The 20,970-nt window shown below is 39.4% G+C and overlaps 1 protein-coding gene across 3 annotated transcripts in view; it reads left to right on the forward strand.

Moving 5' to 3' along the window:
• Nucleotides 1-20,970, forward strand: part of TAFA5 (TAFA chemokine like family member 5) — a 481,932-nt gene that overhangs the window by 94,166 nt on the left and 366,796 nt on the right. The window contains exon 1 of one of the 3 annotated variants that reach the window (XR_010720751.1): nt 18,678-18,899. The exons of the other annotated variants lie outside the window; for them this stretch is intronic. The gene's annotated coding sequence lies outside the window, so the exon portion shown is untranslated. Of the gene's footprint in view, nt 1-18,677; nt 18,900-20,970 lie in introns of those variants that run through there. 3 annotated transcript variants of the gene reach the window in all.

A 20,970-nucleotide genomic window follows, 5' to 3' on the forward strand; every position in this document is an offset into this window, starting at 1 on the left:
ACTCAGAACTCAATTTGAATAGTTTAATTTATGTCTTTTAAATATATATCCCTAGCATCTGAATAGGATATTAGCAGTCTTCTTTCATGAGACAATTAACTGATGGAGTTGATTGGAGGGCTTTGAGTAGTTCCACGGCTGCTGTGGTGGTCTGTGGTGCTGAAGGGACAGCTCACGGCAGCAGCGCTGCAGCAGGAGGGTAGAGCAGGGGGCATAGAAAGCATTAGCATATAATCATTATATTGAAATGATCACAGAAGTGGTTTTAAAAGTTATTTTATAATAAACATCATTGGTTATAAACAATTATTTGTAGTGTCCTTCTTTAGGGAACACGCTAAATTCTCTGGGAACATGGAAACTTTTAGGAGGGTTGTGATAAAGTTGTTGCTCTAAATGAACCTACTTCATTGCTTACGAGAAAGCAAAACAAGATATTGGGTATTGGGGCTTTTAAAATTTATTTATCTTCTTTTCCCCTTTATTTTGTTTAAAATAAATATAGCATGATGTGATATTGTCTCTCAGCTTCCCTGTAAATACTTTTTTTGTAAAAATGTGATTTTATTCTGTTATGTTACTCACTATTCAGGAAAAGTTCAAACTATTAATATTTAATTAAACAAAATAAAATCAGCAGAATTTTAAAGGTGCAATTTTTTAACACTTTGCTCTTATTTTCCTTAACCTCTTTACTTAATTAGGAATTTAATCTCTGATAATTTCAGCAAAGATTGAAAATCTTATTGATATTTTCAATTTTTATATGCTGTATGTATGTTCTACATGGATTTTAAAATGTTCCCTAAAGTTTGTTTTGGCAATAAATATTGTAAGCCTCCTTAGCTTAGCTTTTGTCAGTGTTTTGCAAATTTCTATTTCTTAGACTGCCAGGTAGGTGTCATCTTTGTCCTTATCAAATAACATAAATTCTATATAAAGTTTTGAAGCAATAAAACATTATGCATGTAGTTTATTGCCAGGACTCATGTGGAGTTGACTGAAGAAAAATTTCTGTGGACGTGGAAGCCCATGGAAGACATCTTTGCCATGGTGGCCTGTAGATCCATGTGGTAAATGGTATTGCATGCTACTGCTAAGCTGAACAACAGCCTCTGTCACCCTCTTCTCTCAGAAGCAGTCTCTTTTGATTTCTTCTATTTTGGTAGAGTTTCACGTAAATTATTATGATAAGTCAAGAGAAAATGGACATAAATTGAAATACAATTTTATTTTTTTTTTTCTAAGGATGTTTGAACACTAGAAGAGGATGTTCACCAGGATTTGGTGATCTGCATCCTCTCAGAGAGTTCTGAGTTACCTCTATCCCCAGTTGACCCTGCTCTGAGCAGGGAGATTTGACTCGATGATCTCCAGAAGTTTCCTCTAACTTCAACTACTCTGTGACTCTAAGACTGTAAAATGAGAGGAAATTATCTCTGTTAACAGGTGAAATGAAGCTACATGAAGCAGACTTGTCTTCATTTCAGATTCTAGGTGATAGCTAGCAGTGATTCCTCAACCTTTTCTCACTCATTGGGACCTTGTTTTCTGTGTGAAAATCAGAAAGGCAATGTGTTTTCCCACAGTCAAGCACAGGTACAAAATCAACCAAGCAAAATCAAAAGTAACAAAACATTACCCCACAGGTAAATTTCTGATTGTCTTTTAGTATTGTCATATCAGACATTATTAACACAAAGAATAAAAGTATCACCTTTCACAAGAGTTAATGTGCTTCACTTGCCATTCTCTATGATGTTCCCCCTATATGTTGTTGACAATCTGTTAACTCCTGGTAAAATTAGCATAATGCTGATCATGACCAAATGTCAAGTGAAATTTTGTGGGGTTTTTTCATTGAGTCATCATGACTCCCCTTCACTGATTATGTTGATGGTGTTTGTCCATTTAAAGTGAAGCAATCCATTTTAAATGATACCCACAATTCTGAGACTCTTCTCATGGATATGATCATCCTGTGAGGAATGACGAGTGCTATTGTCTAAACCATCATGACTATCTGGGGCTCCTACAGCTTGCCTAGCTCCATATGTTCATATTTAACTGCTTAACTTTCAGTTTCCAGTATGGGATTCCTGTGGCTTTCTTCATTAGTGTTTGGCCAGGCACTCCACACACTTCACAGCAGAGGGCCCTTGCTAACATCTTGTAAGTGGGCTCTCTGGTACCCGCTGTAACTTCAGCAGTCTTTCTTTCCAGATTGTGTGAAAAGTATCCTGCAGGTTCCTGCACATTCTAGGCAAAGGCTGATTTTCTCCTCAAGTAGGATTTTTCTTCATGTGTGCACTTCTGGACTTGCCAGACATGTGAGCTTTTAGTCAATCCTTTATCCTTTCACTTCTAAACTGCACAAAAATATAGCTATTCTAATAACTTTTATGCCAGTGGATATGGATGTTTTTGTATAAGGGACTGTATTCCTTCTTAGTGGGAGCTATGCAGGCTGCTATTTCAAAAAGTCAAAATACATTTATTGATATTGTTATGGCTTTTGTATAATTTAAGATAGAATAATTTGTCCCAGTCTGCTTTAAATCTGTGGGAAAAAAGTAGGGCAAAGAACCTGTTATAACCAGATAACATGGCCTGATTTCAGTATTAGGAAACAGTCCCAGAGGGAATTATATCTCCAAGAGGGTGCTCTAAGTGTAAAGTCTTCCTTTAGTCCTTTGTTAGAAATAGTTCCTACACTCCTGTTTGACTGTGTTTCACCTGGAACTAGGAACTATTAAATCCTACTATCTTTTCATTTGAGTGCACTTCCATTTATCTCTACCCAATCCCTGTGTCAACAGTCTCAAAAGGAATTAAAGGAGACAAATTTATGGTACAGGACAGTTTTTTGTCTTTCATGTGACATTGATTTTTATGAAACACAACGATCCACGCAAAACAGGTTTAATTGGATGAAGTTTTTACGTGTGCAAACATGAACAGGTAGCTGTGATGGTAATGAACAGGCAAAAAAATCTTGCCCTGTACTTGGGAGAACCAGAGAAAATGAAAAAAACTATTCCTGCAACTGAACCAAGCACCTAAGCTCTTTAATGTCAAGAGTCTCTTTTTCTCTAACCTGATAATTTTGCTAATGGACAGTCTATCTTCCTATTACTCTGGTAATAAAAATGATAATAAAAATTACCCAGAAGTACCCACTCATTGCAGTTTTCTGGTCCTGTAGTGAGAATATGAGAAGCTTAAGTAATATTTTATCTAAATTTGGACCTTGATGTAGTCTGTAGGGAACAGGTATCTGATCTCTAAGAACAGGATGTTCCATAACACGCTAAGGTTGCTAAAGGCAGACATCTCAGGAATTTCCAGTCCAAACAGGGACGTGTGACTTTAAGTGCACACTGAAAGGACAGAGGGAGGGCTGAAAGAGAGAGAATCGATGGGGGAAAGAGGAAGAAAAAAAGAAGAGAAAATAGTAGAGATGGGGAAAGAGAGAATAAGAGATTCTACAATAGGAGTTCTTGAACAATAAGTGATCTGAATCACTGTTTGAACACTGATTAAATGTATGTGTTAGGCTGAAATGGGTCTGAGAACACTTTCTAGTCTATCCTCTTATGTGAATAAGGATCAACCCAATGGGTATTTAATAACTTATTCTTTGAAATGTGGATTCACTATCAATAATAAACAGCTCCATTATTTATTTAATTGCCCCAAGAGATGAGATGTTTTCAATTAGCATCTAATGTAAATCCCCTTTCCTATCTGGTAGCTCTAATTAAAAACAGGTCTAATTTATCTACATCTTTCTTGAAAGACGAAGCCATGAACTGAGAAAAGTGCTGTTGTTGGAACTTCAGGAGACACTACTTACCTTGTCTTTTGTTTCTGCCAATAAATTCCAAGATTATATTTCACTTCTTAACAATAATATTGTATTTTTGGATCATTATTCACTTTGTGATTCACCATACCATCATGCCTTTTTCCATTATTTATGCAGTTGTCCACTACTTTCGCTTTTTTAATTGTTTATCACTTGATTAAAAAATGTAATGCCTGTGTTTCCCCTCTGCCAAAATAGAAGACAAGTTGCTGGCTTCCTGATATATAATAATCCTGTTATCATTTGATCAGATCTCTAAATTCATTAAATGACTGCAAAACTATCTATGTCTCAATATCATATATTAACATAATTATAATATCAAATACATAAGTCATATTCTCCTTTCTGATATTCAGGTGTAAATACACTTAATGCAGTTGTCCCTCCAGATATGACCTCATTACATCTGGAAATACAGTGTGTGTCCTTTTATTGCAGAAATAATTTACCCAAAAGGAATTTTTTGGGGAATACAGCTAGCCTTTCTTCTTTTTTTTTTTCCCCTAATTCTCAAGACAAGTCTTCTTTGTAAGATGTACATTATCTGAAGGAAAATATTTAGGTATCAAAGTCATGTTCTGGATATGATGCCTTCTGTTCTGAATGTGATGATCAGGGAATTCTCTTTCATTGCTCTCATATATCAGTACCAGTTATGGTCCATATAACTGTCGTTGTTTGAGTAACCTGAAAGTTTGTTGCTGTAATGAAGCTTCCAGATAAACAAAGTTATTTTTCTTTATTAACTAAGTGGTTGGATCTACAGCTGAACAGAAAGGCTTATTGTGTAAAGACCTGAGGTTATATGTAACATATTTTGAAATGCTGTATATGGGTAGGAGAATATAGTCATGGTTACAGCAGTGGGCAGGAAATCAGTTTTGAGTCTTGGCTGTGCCACAGACTTTCTGTGTGACTTTGGACAAGCTACTCTTTGTGCATTAGCTAATAATACTATCTCTATCTCCCAGGGGTGTTGTGAGAATACATTCATTAATGTTTGTAAGGCTCTTGGATGCTATAGCAATGGGGCCATATAAGCACTTAGAGAAACAATCCATTTTTGCAACAATGTGCATCTCCCTGACTAAGGACTTTTTTGTTGGAAGTTTTTCATAGATGCTTGTTATGAATAGATCCACTTTATAATGATACAGTGAGGTTAAACTGCCTTTTGGAGTGCAGTTTCACTTTAGTATTCAGAACAGGTGTAAACAGTCATAAGTTGGAAAGCTGTTCCCAAAGAAAGAGAAGACTATTTTACAGTCAGAAATTTGAATAGAAAAGATACCTCTCATGATTCATCTAGCTCAAAACATGGAGGATTACTTACATCAGTATATGTCTCACAAATAGTTTGTTCTATTTTAAGCACTTGTCATTACATTGTCTAAACTACCTCCTCAGGCAAGTAATTTCATTTCCTAATTGCCTTTAAAGTTAAACAGTTTGCTCAAATGTCTACTCTACTTTTTCCTTGTGGATATAGGCTGCTCTTTCAGTCTGTCCTTACTTTCTGAAATAACCTTCACTCTCGTGTTGAATTCAGACACACCATGCAGTTACACCAGGTTAACAAGTTACTGCTTTAGTGCTGATGGGAGGTAAATTGGTAAGCCATGATAACTTGATTTGGTAATTTTCCTGGCTAAGTGGTGGTCAATGTTAAAATCTGAATGCAGGGCTCAGGACATAAGCACCAAAGAACAGAAAAAGAGTATTCAATATTCCTAAGGCTTTTGAAAAGGACTTGGTGAGAGATTTCCAAGTGAGGGGAAAAGTTGCTGCAATGACTTCATAAAAAAATTTGTTTTGCTATGGCTTGTTTTGATTTTATTTGTAGAAAGTAGTACCAGCAGACACATTGTACAAGAAAGATTTGGAAGAATGTGAGCTGTCAGTAAGGACAATGAAGAGTGCTCTGCAGCTTTTGAGGCTCAGAAAACCAGATATCTGTTGTGCTTCTGTGTAAAGCTTTCTAATTTAGTGATTGTGTTCAACAAAAATGCTTATGAAATCATCACTAGAAGATAGAGACCCTATAAATGTCCCAATGGTGGGAACATACTATGTCCTCTCCTAGTGCATTAAATGTAGACAATTGAAATGGTCTTAAAAAGTATTGAACTGTAGGAATTCAGTTAATGGCAGTTAAATCCAAGACGTAAACATACAGAAGAACAGGCCTCATTTGTGCTGGGGTTCATGAGGTTGCTTGTTTGCCATGAAGTCCATCCCTCCACTATTGTTGATTGAATATGTAGTGAATAGAATTGCTTTTAATAACATTCCCATATCAGTGACAGTGTAAATTCTTTTCAAGATGAGTATTATATTATGCTATGGTAAAGAAATCTTCACAATGCAAGAGAAAAGAGCTTTGTAATTTTTTTTTTCTTATCTCTATGAGTATTGGTGATTGAATGGGGTTGATATCCTCTATTATATACATACCTAATATATACTACTCTGGACAGAAGAAGCAAAAATGAAAGAAATATACCATTGCAGTGTTGTAAACACTTGCTACAAAAGGAGCCACAAGCATCAACTCCCAATCTTCACTTGAATTCACAACCATCAGGCTGCTCCTGGTGTCATGCATTGTTATTTTCTGGATTTGGCAAAAGACTCAGTACCATCTTCTCTTTCATTTTTTCAGTAAATGCAGAACCTGATTCTTAATCAGAATTCCAGATTCTGTAATTTAAGTTGATGCATGATTGAAGAAAAAATTATCAATGCAGTCAAGAAAGGAAGCTTCATTTTACAATTGTTAGTGAGCTAGTATTTTGTCTCAGTCGTGGTACATTCAACGTACATATTTTCAATTTTTAGTTTATTCATGTGTCCAGTTATTGAGCAATATTTTAGTAAAATCCTTTGTTACCAGAAATTTTCTGTAAAAATACTTTGTCATAGTGCAGCAACACTAAAACATCTACCATAATATTCAGGGAAAATGTAACTAAAAGGACTACTTTTATCTTCTCAAAAAATGGGAAATATTTTATATTTTCTGTCAAATTAATCCTCTTTAAAACATGGTATGAATCACACAAAAATAATTGGTATGCTAAAGATTATTTTAGTTTGAAAAGAAATTAAAAGGAATTCCAAACTCAGTTCTGATAGTCAGCCAATTAAAAAATATGATCACCACAAACAGTGGAAAATTGAAATTTCTGTTAAAGAATTTTTGTCCTATGTTGTTTCTGTCAGAATGAAGATTACACATATTTGGTAGTATACCTGGAAAAAGAAAATAAAACAGTAAAAAGTACTGAAACTGTTACAGTTGTATTACTTTTTTTTTAAGGACTGCCTTCTTGAGAATGCTTTTCTGTATGAGAAGCAGCAGCGTACATAATCTGGAAAGAGTAAAGCCTTTTTCTCATGGCAAAGTGAACTGCAGCTATTTCTCACAATAGGAGGTCATTGGTCATATACAGGTTCTATCCATTTTGATAGGACATTATTAATAAAGATCTTCATACCTATGGTATGTCTTTGGGATTAATACCAGTTGCACATGTGTACTTCAACAAAATAACTTCTGATTGCCTTGCTGATCCTTTAGGCAATACTTAATATAAAATTAGATGTTCTCTTGCTCATATTATCTGATATTTCAGTTTACTACATAAAGTAAACACCTGCTTCTTATATCCCCCCTTTATTATTCTGACGTGATTTTGAAAACAAAGTATTTTCAGACCTTATGGTTCCTAATGGAAGAAAATAAAGATTTGTTACATGCAGGCAAAGAGAAAACAATTTAAAAAGTTGTTGTCATTCAAAATAAATCCAATATGTCCTTTTAAACCATAACAATTATTCTACTAAGTATACTGCTTTCTACTAGTCCCTCAGTTCTAGAAGTAGTTGTCATGTGTTTTGGGAATTCTATCTGTTCTGAGTGTATAGAATTCCATTAGTTTTCAGTGGGGGAAAAAAAAAGCTTTTCTGGTCCAGTTTCTTCATAAAGTTAAAAAAGAAATAAAAAAATTCCACAAAGCAAGCTGTACTTGGATCCAGTATTTAACCTCTATGTTTTTATTTAAAATGCTTTTATTATGAAGGCTATGACTAGGTGGGTGCTATGTACTATACTGTAACCACTGTACAGGGAACATATGAATACTTAAACTCTTTCAAAAAGAAAAGAAGAAAGGGTGGGGAGAGAGACTCTACCAAGTTTCAGTTGTGTCAGAGGTGACTGGATGTTTTTGTTTACCTTTACATCTAAAATGATGCAAACTAACTCTTCTAAACATCAGTAAAGGTCAATTTTGTAAGTGGTATTCTCATCATCTTGAAGCAGCTGTCTCATAGAGCAGGATGACTGTAAGGGGAAATGCCAAAATCTTCAATTCTAGACCTTCAGGTGTGCATGCTATTAGACCCACTAATGTTATAGTTTGTTCTGTGTTCATTTCCTTTTGCATTTTCAGGCATGATTTCAATTGAATCATTTATGGTTCTTCCATTCAGATTATAACAGCTATTTTGGAGCGGATAACCCTCAATGGCTGTATATGAGACATTGCCCGGGGTGCCTCCAAGATGCTTTTGAGCTGGGTAAGGAAATCACTGAGTGTTCACACATTCTCAAAGCACTATGACATGGATTGAGAGCATAGTTTATAAACTGTGTTACTGACCTATTTTTTCTGTGGTTTACTGACAGAATAGACTATACCAGTTTCCTCTGAAATGTTAAACAAAACTAAATAAATATTTTTTCCTAAAACAAAAAGTGACAAGTATTTTTTAAAATAATAAATACAGTATCTAATCTGTAGGTGGTAATTCATGCATAAAAACTTCAATTCATCATTGCCCACTACCAATATGTCTGCTTCTAATACAGTAGCCATTCAATGTATAATATTATGCTAATCTAATGTCTATTATCACTATATTAGTACACTGGTGTGGTAAATCAGACTCAGATTTTTACTGTGACTTTAAGGTCAAAGCTGTTTCTGCAGGCATGTCTTAACCAATCTGATAGGTTAAGATTTATACTCAATTCAGGCTGTAATGCCTGTATCTTCCTACTATCTACCCTTCACACTTCTGTTCAGTCAGGAACAATTAGTTATCATGACTCATCTCCCCTTTCATTTATGTACACAGACAACTGAAAACTTAAAAGCTTGTGAACTTGCACCTGTGGAGTACACGGGCTGTTGGTGTGGGGCTTTCACTGAGTGTGCACTAAGAAATCACACTAGGCTTTTTATCTGTTGTTTAAAAGCCTGAAGATGAGTATGATTATGATTGGGACATTCCAGCACAGGTGTGATGCTAAAAACTCCTAGGACTTGGCACTTCACTTCTTCTCTGTTTAAGGTTAAGCAGTGTCCAGGGAGAGAGTATATTCTGCTGTAGAGAAGGATGTTTTATTTCTTACAATGTTTGTATAATGCTATTTATAATGCTTTATCAGGCTGAAATCCAGCTGAATCAGCTACAATATCTCCATGATTTTTACAGAAGTTAGTTCAGGCTGTGCACTGTCACTGCCCCATGCACCAGGGGTCATAATTTAATGGTCTTTTTTTTGTTAAATGCCAAAAATCTTAGATGCTCCATTTCATGTTGTAGTTAAAGCTTTTTCTTTCAAAATAATGTAAGTATGCAGAAAAATGGTTCCTATTAGGGTAGCATAATTTAAAACAAAATCAAAGGGGTTTTTTGCCTCTTAAAATATGTTTTTCACAGAAGTTTTGTGAAAAGGTGCAGTGGCTTCTAACTTAAGTAGTAATAGTAATTATAGTAATTTATAGGACTACTGATGTATCTAGTAAATAGAAGAAATAAACTTCCTACAAAAACAAACAGACAAGCAAATAATGAATAGGTTGCGCATGCAAGAGAAGGTTATATTAATCTGCAGTTCCTGCCATTATCCCACCCAGCTGTAAATAGATAGGTGTCCAGTGTGTTGATTCCACAGAGTCCAGTAATAAACCTGAGATTAGCTTTCAATAAGCCACTTTCTTCCAACTGAAAAAAAAAATAAATTCTTATACCATTTAGTATTAACTGGTGATATTTAATAATAGCTAGATACTTTTCTTTTTCTTTACTATCAAGAACCAGTGGACTATATTATACGTGAATGGCTTGTAAAATGATTGTTTTATATTTCAGAATGACAAATTTCTGTACTCTGATTAAAGATTTAAATTGAAAAATTTAAACTTATTCCTTTACTTATTCTTGAATAGAGACCCAGAAGAAACTTAATACATAAAATTCTCTGTCTCTTTTAATGTCATAATCTGATAATTTCTTGAAAACATGAGAATTTTTAGGGTAAAGAAAAGAGTGCCATAGTGGTAAACACATTTTAATTTAAATGTAAAATGTAATAATTGTTAATTCTGTGCATGTAACAATTTTAACTGTTTATTTGAGGTTTTGAATAATTTTTAACCATCTTCACTTAACATTTGTCTGAAAAATATTTGTTTCCCATTCACTAGCTCAATAGCAACCAAAGATTTCTTCTCCTATCAGGAGTATCACCCAATGTGCTCAAATATTAGAGGATGTTGTTGTCTCTTCCCCATATGTTCAGAACTTTTTCTAACTTACTATAGAGGTGCCTGGTGGAGTTCTGGACATGCACCACTTTTGCTGCAGCTCTCTTTTGTACATACTACAATAAGAATAGCTAATGGAAAGAGTTAAAGTGGCCGTTGAGGTCTAACTTCAGCTCCTGATCAATTTTTGTAACACTCAGATTTTGAAAAATGTGAAAAGTGAAAATCTAAAGATATGTAAAGGAGATCCTCTGGTTAAAGTTAAAACTACAGGTCAAAGTGTTCATTGCTTAAGTTGCCAGTGAGTATGAGTTTGTATAGCAGAATTCATTTTCATAGATTTTTTTTTTTAATTTTCCACCTCCACTAAGATGGAGGAAAGCAAAAACCCATTGCAAACCTGTTAGTTTATTCCCTTTTCCATGCAACATTGCTATTGGCCATTCTATAAAGGTTTGCTGTGACATGGCTCATAGAGTTTGTGTGTATTCAGCATGGCATCCTCTGTGGGTCTCATTCTCAAGTAAGAACTTACTCCCTGAGCAGCATATTAGTTGTGCATTTTTAAGCTAGGCCCTCAAGAATTGATGTTGGAAACCTGGATCATAATGACATTCCCTTAATTTCATGTGTTTAATCGTCCTGGTAAAAATACAAATCCCTTCTCTGAAAAAAAGAGTGAACAATTGTATTTCAAGAAGTGTTTAAAAGTCCAGGTGACCTTAAAATACATAAAAAGTAAAAACATGAAGATAGGCCCTCTGAATTTAATTGCAATTTTTGTGAATAGCCCTACAGTCATTGAATGTTTGAGCCTATGCCTTACAGATCGGTCTTAACTGTGAGTTTCAAGAGTTGTGTGCTCTCTCTGAATTATCACAGAGTCACAGAATGGTTTGGGTTGGAAGGGACTTCCAAAGATCATCTAGTCCAAGCTCTCTGCCATGGTTAGGGACATCTTTCACTAGATCAGGTTGTTCAAAGTCCCATCCAACCTCACCTCGAACACTTCAGTTTCATTTCAGGATAATAATCTTCCAACTAAAGGCATGTAGAAAGGCCCTTATGACATTGTACAATCTCTCTTTGAGATTAGTAGTTCTCTTTGTTGCTGTAATCTGCTAACTATTCAGGGCTTTTTAAGTGAATAAAAGCATATTTTCAAGACAAGAATGGATGAAGGCCATAGAGAAATGAGAAAAAACAACGGGAAGTGGAAAGAGGATGGGCAGACAGACACTGCAGTTATACAAGTTCTCCATTAAGACAAATGGGGTTCTTTCCATTTAATTCCAAGTTTCTTCTTCTGCTCAAATATAAAACTAGCCACAGGCAGCCATGGCATATATAACCATGTATTATAGAAATTAAATCACATCATTTAGATGTCTCTTTCTTCAGACATCATAATATTTCCCCCTCAACAGGTGTGTGAAAACTCGGTACATCTTGAATTAAAATAAATAAATAAATAAAATAACCCATACTTTGGAAGGCAAGAATGAGTTTCAGCACTGCAGATTCTTCAGAGGTTATGCTGTCTGTCTCCCTCCTCATTGGTTATTCATTCATTGTAGCTCATGTATTTTCTCATATGCATAGTGGCATCACAGTTCCTTAGGATCTGTAATGGTGGCAAATACCATCAGTGTAGGAGCTGGATTTTAAGGCTCTAAATTTTTCAATCCCAGATGCAAGGAGGTTTTTCTATGTAGAAAATTCCCCAGGTCATAATGCTGTCATTGTTCTCAGTAGGAAACCTTAATTGCAGAGCTAGTTGGATAAGAGTTGGATTAGCTGGCAGAGTGTTGTCTGGAAAATCTTTCAGCTGTGCAATGTTATCACTTCCCCTACATCCCTCCACCCCCACCCCTGAGGATTCCTAGCCTACTGCATTTGGTGAGATACATATGTTTTCCCCAGCTACAGGAGCTGTGAAGGGTTCCTCTGGGATATCTAAGTATAAATACCCAAGTGTGTCTTCAGTTGCTAGGTTATTTTTAGTCAATGGGTGGTTACCAAGTCGTCTATAATTGTGCTGCTAAATGTGTCAGAGCAGCTACTGCAAATTGAGGTGCTCCCTGTAACAGGTGGAGCATGTAAAGTAAAATGAGAGAGGGCAAAAGCAACATTTCAGAACTGAACTGCTTAAAGATTTGAATTATATAAAGGGAGATTTCTTGTCAGGCAGATGTGAGGAGGATGATCCATAAATACAACAGCAATGAAGGAATATGGTAGCATTGTTTGACTGCATGTGGAGGTTTAACACCTCCTGGTAATTAAACCTCAACAAGCCACTCCCCTTTCTCCAGCCCCCTTTTGGTGAGAGGGACAAAAGCAGAGACTGGGTTGAGCCAGCAATTTACTGAAAGCAAACAGCAGTGGAATAAGAAATGCACAGTAGCAGCAGCAGCATTAGTAACAAAAGTATACAAAAGATGGTTCTTTACTAACAAAAGGTATTCACTAACACGTCAGTTTAGTTCCACGTAGCTGCTGAGACAAAGACAAGATGGGAAACGTTCCTGCAGGAACAGGTCATGGTTATCCTTGAGACAAAGACAAGGTGGTGGTCACTCCACAGCCAGCATTCCCCATCCTTGAGCCTGAGAAAACAAAAAAACTATGATGGACAAACCCCCAAACCCTCTGTGTGGTGCTGCCTGCTTTCTGCACTACTGGGCTTGCCTGTGGCCAGCAATGCTTGGCTCAGCTCCTTGTCTGCCCTGCCCGGGCTCGACTGGGCTCAGGCTCTGCTGCTCCGTACCCGGCTGCTGCTCGCACCAGTGCCATGGCACATGCTCGGCTGGGCTCAGGAAGAAACAGAAGAAAAAGCTGCGCTTCTGGAGTATGTTGCCTTTTTTCCTTCCTCTGGCCCCAACGCCCCTGGCAGCGATGACGTGAGCGATATAGAATGGCAACATGGCCACGGCCTAGGGCTCCCTCTCCGTGAGCAAACCTGGGACACTGCACTACACAGAGTGCCTGTGCTGGGACACTGGGTGGTTTCAGATGTGTGTTTTGAGAGAATTTACCAGTGGTTCAAGGGACCAGAGTGGTCTCACAGGACCTCTAACTTCTTCTTCGGCAAGTCCTTTTCTGGTAGTGGCCCAAAGCTGTTACCAAACGGTGACTGCTGTGTGGGAGAATGTTCACTGAGCTCCCAGTGGAAAACTGTCAACAAGGCATCAACTGCTGGCACAAATTATAAATAGAAAAGAGGAAGAAAATCATACCTGACTAGAAAGCCAGTAAGATGGTAGGAAGAAGACGTGAACAGCAAAATAATTCAACTGAAAAACAAAATGAAACAAAATAACTTAAAAAATAACAACCCTAAACCATTAAAAGTTCTAAGTTAACATGCACTGTTAGCAAGGAGATTGCACACTGCTAATTCTAAATTATCTAGGCTGTGCTATCCCTTTTATGAATCTGCCACTAGGAGACAGAATGGGAAGCAGCATATAGTCTGTCAAAAATATTAAAGATATATTAATGTATCACCTAATTTGGTAAGTCAAGGGAAAAAAAAATCTAAAATTTTAGGTGTTCATGGAAAGAGCTAGTCAAATGCATTTGTGGTTCCTATCATGTCACATGTCACATCATGTGACAAAGCCGCATCATGTCACAGAGATCAATAGCATCTCTTTAGATGTTAATTTCTACTCCAGTGGCAGTTACCCAGCATCAGCTGAAGATCAGGAATAAAATTTTGAGGACTGCTGTAGTTGTGCCTAGCTCAAAAGCAAAGAAATGCAAACCAGCCATTGGAATGCAGAGAAAAGACGAGGAAAAAAAAAAAAAAAAAAAAAGCTTAAATGCTGCTAAAACTAATTGGTGGAAATATATTTATCTGTGCTCATTCCTATATACTCAATGTATCTTGTATTTTGGTTAGATTCAAAAAGGAAAAATATTTATAATGGTACTTCAGTCATATGTGAAAGATGAACTGGGTGAATTTCAACAAAATAAAATGTTAAACTTAGCATCAGGAGAAACATTCCAGCTGAGAGAACCACTGGGCTGGAATAATCACCTCAAGTGGCTGGTAACAGACTATCACTTGAGTAACTCAAAAGTAACAAAAATGAAATCCAGTGGGCACTGGCAAAAGTTTGGTCTAGATAACCTAATAATAGCTATTGTCTTCTCTCTTTTTTTTTTTTTTTTTCCAAAGCCAGAAGTAGTTTCCAAATTCATAACTGAAAATGGGCTAACGTCACATCTTGTGCTCCTGCATTCAGATCTGCATTGCCCATGCATAATTTGGAGGTTTATTGCATTAACAGGAATAAAATAGTTATGCAAAAGGCATTTGACACAGCTAGAAATAGTAGGACTTTATTTCTAGGTATGTGGAATACAATCTGAACATGATTGTTTTCCAGGAATTTTAGCACATCTTTATTTATAAAATATCTCAGTAGAAGAAGAATAAATCTTACAGAATCTGGTAGAATCTTTTCACAAAATTAAATGCAGAGTATAGATAATTTTTCAAGTCCTTATACTTGAGGAAAGGCTGCTGTTTTTGCTACCAAGTTCCAGTTTTAGTAATTCTGTAGAACTCAACTGAATTTTTAGTAAAAAGAACAAATGAACTGCATTTCCAAAAGAGAACACACATTTGAAAATTATGCACTTCATTTTTCTGCTGCTTTCTTGTAACATCTCAGAAGATCTTCTATCTCTTACACATTTGCTCTTGCTCCTGATCATCAGAAAAATGTATTCCTCACTTCTCTTCCCAGCTGCAAATGCCTTCTATATCAGAAATGTCTTCCAATGCCATGACCAGCCTTTACCAGCTTTCAGGTGCTGAGCATTGCTCCTTCAAACAATGGGGAAAACTCCTGCGGAGTGGTTCCCTAGAAGGAGCTACTGCTAGGATCACAGCTTTTTGCCTCTGTATTGCTTGAGATGAATGGGTCAGAGTTCTGGACAAAGCCTGGAAATGCAGAGATAGGTCTGCAAATCTGTTATGGCCTAAGCAGCTGAAAAGTCATTTGACAGGTGTTACTCCATTAGTTGGGGATGCAGATCTTAATGAGCTGAAATATAAGGGGAAATTTTTATCAGTGGAATTTATTCAGAAAAGTCTTCCAGAAAAGTCTACATGGGTAACTTGAGTTATCTTTAATATTTTATAAATCTTTATGCGGGTGACAGGTAGAGAAATTGAAGATGGATATTTTTGAATAGGACTCATCCTATTTGAAAAGTCCAAAGCTATTTAGAAAATACAAACCTGAGAGTGAACCATATGTAGTACAGCAAGTGGCGTTGCCAGGTACCACTGTCCTCTCAAATGGGAAGTCTTCTGGAATTCCTTGTTGCTATGAGACTAAATATGCCTGTACAGTGTGAGCGCTGAACCAGATTTTGCTCCCACTTCCACTAGTGTGCAAGCAGAGTGACTCCCCTGTGGCCAAGGAGCACAATGCCATGTTCTGACGTTTTTTGAAGGGTCTGATCTAAAGGCCACTGAAACCCACGAGTGTTTCTCTAATTAAGAAGCTCAAAGGAGTAAGACTTGTTGAAATGAGAGAAAGCACCATCTTGCACCTCAAAAGGGGCAAGGAACAAGCAGCTGGGGCTTCTGATTCATCAAAGTGGATCTTCATGTGCTTTTAGTCAAAATGGAAAGCAAGGAGTAAATTTTTTCAGAGGATTTCTCTCTAAATGTGTTCAAACTAAAAGATTTGTATTGCTTATTCTGGACTTTAGAGTGCAAACTCTAAAGTTTGACACTCCTAAAATCCAGTTACCTGTGGATTTTAAAGCTGCTATGTTGGGGGGGAGGGGCAGGGTGGGAGACAGATTTGTTTGCTTAAGTATAAAATGTGTGAATTTTCTTTAGCTACTTGACACTTTTTTCTTTCACCCAGAAGACAAATAAACAAGAAAAACCCAACCTGAACTGTGCCCAAGCATGGCAAATTTCTCACCGAAGTATACATTTCAGAATGAAAGATTTACAGTGGAATTTCTCTAGTGTAGCTATGACATTGCTTTAACATTGCATTGCTGTAATCTTCAAATATAGTAAATGCAATACATGGGTTTATAGGGATTTGTGTGAAGTTTAAAATTCAAAAGAAGGTTGGTTTTAATGTTTCTCTGTGCTATCTATGAAAAACGAAAAGGTGCAGGGATGAATTTAAGACACATCATCAACAGCATAGGAGATGTTTGCCCAATAAAAACACTGATCTTTTATTAATCTGTCCTTTCAAGCATCTGGAAACCCTTTCCCAGTTTCTTAAAATTAAGCAAATATTTAAATATGAAATACAAAAAAAAAAAACCAAAACAAACAAACAAAAAAAAACCACAAAAAAAAAAAAAAAAAAAAAAAAAACCAAAAAAACCCAAAAAACCCAAACCCCAAAACAAGACCAACAAACCAAAAAACCAAAACCCCAATCCATATCATAAATGCAGACGTAACCAAGGTGCTATGAAAACAAAGCTCTCAGCGTGCAAGTATTCCCTTACTTGGCTTAAATCTCCAAAACTATGGATGTCTATCCCGGAGAAGCCGGGGTAGCTCACTGGCCGTCTGTGCGTTACCGTCCTTGTCATTGTTGTGCAGTGAACCTACAGCCAACCCGAGCAGCGCCGCAACTTCCAGCGTGTCGCCGAGCTCCGGCGGGAGGACTCTCCTCCGCGCCGGCCGGGCGCGCAGCGCCGTCCGCCCCGCCGAGGCCGCTGGGCCTCCGGGAGCAGCGAACCGCACCAGCGCTGCCCGCGCCCCCGCTGCCGGAGCCCCCGTCCCCGCATTACGCGCCCGCCGCCCGCCCGCTCCGCGCTCCGCCCCGCGGGCAGCGCCGGCCGCGCTGCGGGACACGCAGGCGCCGCGGAGGTTGCGCGGCGCGGCGGCTGCGTTTGAACACGAGAGGCGCGGAGGAGCCGCACCGCCTGCGCGGGCAGAGGGCACCGGGAGGGAGCCCGACTCGGGTAGCTCCCCTGTGCGGCCGGCAGCACTCCGGTGTGCTGCTGTTAACCCTGCCCTGCCCCGCACCGCCGAGCTGCCGCCGGCCGCCTGCGCGTACCGGGCTCGGTGCCCTGACCGGGCAGCCCCGGCCGTCGGGGCGGCCCCCGGGTGCGGAGCGCCGCGTCTGTCCCTGGCTGAGGCTACACCACGTCCCGCAACGGCGGGGCCGAGCGCGCAGTCCCCGCGGAGCGGTCCCGCATCGCAGCACCGCCCCGGCCTTCCCGCCCCCCCGCCCGGCTGCTCTACGGCAGCCAGTGGCCGCGGCAGGGTCCTTCCCCTGGGATGGGAGGGCGGCAGCAAAATCACAGCCGTGGTGTTTCGGGTTGTGTTTTTTTTTTTTTCGGTGGGCTGTTTTTTTTTTCGGTTGTTGGTTTTTTGTTGCCTTTATTTTTTCCCACGCTGATTTATTAGATCCTTTCATTTGCACTCCTGTATTCCGCGGGGATTGCTGCAGCGGAGGCATCAACCTGTAGACTGAGCGAGCCCGCCGTAGCCCGGCGCGGCTGCTCGGAGGGCGCGTTGCGGAGCCACCGCCGGGGCGCGGCCCCGGGACAGGGTCGACCCCGCGGGCGGACGACGGGCGAGGGAGCGGGGCCAGCCACGGAGCCTGGGGCACCTCCCGGGGCCGGAGGAGCGAGCCCAAAGGGAGACCAGCGATCTGTGCAAGAGCCCCCGAGCGGCCCCGCGTTTGCCAGGGACGGCGGGCTGAACGGACATCCCTCCCGCCCCCCGCACCCGCACTGGAGAGCGTCTCCGAGCCGGGGGAGGAGGAAGGGGGTGCAACAAATTGCCGCTAGCCGGGAGAAGTTGCAGTAAAGAGAGATCCCTCCCTCCCGCTCCCTCCCCTCCCTGCTCGCTCTCTCCTCCCCGAGCCGTGGCAGCCAGCAGCGGAGCAGCGGCCCGACGAGCGAACGGCACCCGCAGCCCGGCGATGCTGCAGCGGCTCCCGCGGCGCCTCGGCGGGGAGGGCCCGGCCCCTGCGCGCCCCGCGCCGGCCGGCGGCGGCGCGCCCTGAGCGGCGGCGGCGGCCCCGCGCCCCCGCGGCGCAGCGGGCGCTGTTGCGCAACCCTGCCCGGCACTGCCGGCTCCCTGCCCCCGCCGCCGGCTCGGCGCGGCTCCCGCGGAGACGGAGCGCTGATTCATGGGGCCCCGCGCCGGCTGCCTCGGCGAGGAGAGCGCGGCGCTGCCGCTGCCCCCGCGCGGGGTGTGAAGCCCCGGCCCCTCCTCCGCAGCCCCGGGCTCGCCCGCCCTGCTCGGGAGTGTGGTCCCTGCCGGGAGCCACCGCGCCTGGCGCACAGAGGGAAGCGTTGATGCATCGCTGTGGAAATTCATTGTGTGACTTTCTGGGTATTTACTGAGTTTCAGACCGAGATGCAGCTCTTGAAAGCTTTATGGGCACTAGCAGGAGCAGCGATCTGCTGTTTTCTTATATTTGTCATCCACTCACAGTTTCTTAAAGAAGGTAATTGTATGTGCATGTCTACATATCCTGTTCTTTAATACTAAGATCTTTACGAGGTGCCTTAATTATTTTTACTGTTTCCAGTATGTTCTATTTACAGCAGTGCTTTCACGCTATTTTTCCTTTCCGTTAAAGCTTTCTCAATTTTGTTCCTTTAGATAATAGGTAGGCTTAGACTTTAATCTTTGGTAGATGTGTATGTATTATATCTATATATAAATATATATATATATACATATATATGAAATTTGTATGATGTTTATATTCGATCTTTTAGCTGACGTCTCATTTCTTTACGGGGCATGTATAGTGTATAGAAAATATTTGTTGCTATCAGATGACCACAAAACAGTAGTCATCATGGGAATATTAATAAACAAAAAAAAACCCCTAAACAAGTAAACGTCTTATTTTTATACCAAATCAATAGGCATCCTTTGCTTTTTCCTTATTCAGTACATTTTCAATAGATGGCACTAAAGTTCTATGGAAAGGGCAGGGCAGAGCAAATCCTGGGCATTCAGCATCTTCCTTCTCCTCACTGCCCCGAAACGGAAAGAGGCCTTTGCGTGGCTTCAAGGCTCTTGTTTTTTCCACCTTGTGGTCAAAAAATTGTGATTACAATTTACAAGAGAAAATAATTTGGATTGTGGGGCAGACTTTCCTCTTTTTTCTTTCTTTTTTTTTTTTTTTTTTCTTTTTTTTCCTACTTGAATTGGGTGGGAAAAAAATGTTTCATTAAGTGAGTATAGAGGGATTTTCCTGGGGAGTAACCCTTGTGTTGCTCCTTTTTTGTTTTGTTTTCTTTCCTCAAGAAACTAGTATTTTTTCCCCTACTGCTAAAATAATCAGTCCATATGTTACTTGTATAGCAAACTGTAGTCTGAGATTCAAGTGTGAATCCTGAAAAATGTATGTATATATATTTGGTGGTGTATGGAAAAGTCCAGTCCTATTTTTTAAGCAGTGTTAACAAAGATAATACAACAATATCAGGATTTTGGTGAGTGCATTTTTTCTTTTTCTTTTTCTACCAACCAATATAGTTCAGAGTGTAGCCGGAGGAAAAAGGAGCCAAGCTCAGCTTGGAGTGCTGACTGTGGAAAGCAGGGAAAAAACTTTTTTGTGACTGGGACAAAGTTTCACTCTAGTCTGGGCAAAGGGACTACCTTGTAATTTCTGAAGTATCAGTACTGATTTTAATTTAGTTTCTGTCTAAGTAAAGCATGAGACTCTGTGTTTTCACAGATTTTTTAAATATTTTTTTTCTTAAATTATTAAACTCTGATTGCCTGATTTGGTGAATTTAGAAGCATTATTCAGGTACCTCCAGTGCTGAAGATTTTTCCTTTAAGAAACCTACCCAGGCTGTAATTGGATTGTGTGCAATGCCTCCCACATAGTGACTTATTTAACATTCTTTTAAAATGTTCAGACAACTGTATTTTTATATATCTTACTAATGACATGGCCTGTTTTGAGGAGGTTTTTCAGAATTTCAGGCTATTTTTTACACTATTTGCCAATATACTGCTTTTTTCTTTCTTTGGACTGCTAGGGCTTGAGGTCTGTGTTACTGTAAAAAATCCTTAAAAGATTTGTTTCCCTTATAATGTTTCATCCTGCCTTGTAGGAATAGAAAGCTAGCAAATTATTTTATAAAAACAAAACCCATGGCTGTACATGAAGGACTTTTAACACATTTTACATTTCACTAGCAATTATTACCATTCTTGATGTGGACTGCAGGCAGCAAACTGTCTTGTTAGATAACTTAATTACATCGGTTTGTTTATATTTGTTCCTGAACCATTCCTGCTTTCTTCAGCAATGAGAACTAAATGCTGACTGTAAATTGCATGTATTGAGATAGCTGTCAGACTTTTCTTGACAGGTGCTAATCTCCACTATAGCACTTTGACCCTTTCTGTGTAATTACTTCAGCAGTGTATGTTTTCCTTCCTCCCTGTAGTTTCAATAGAGACACTGAATAGTTTGGTGGAGTTGAGTGAAAGTCTGCACGGTATAACTGAGTTTTTTCTTTAAAGAACTTTTAAAATATCCAGTAAAA

Source organism: Chamaea fasciata, unplaced genomic scaffold (assembly GCF_029207755.1).
Source record: "Chamaea fasciata isolate MVZ Bird 193981 ecotype frontalis unplaced genomic scaffold, bChaFas1.0.hap1 SCAF_5, whole genome shotgun sequence".
Classification (NCBI taxonomy): Eukaryota; Metazoa; Chordata; class Aves; order Passeriformes; family Sylviidae; genus Chamaea; species Chamaea fasciata.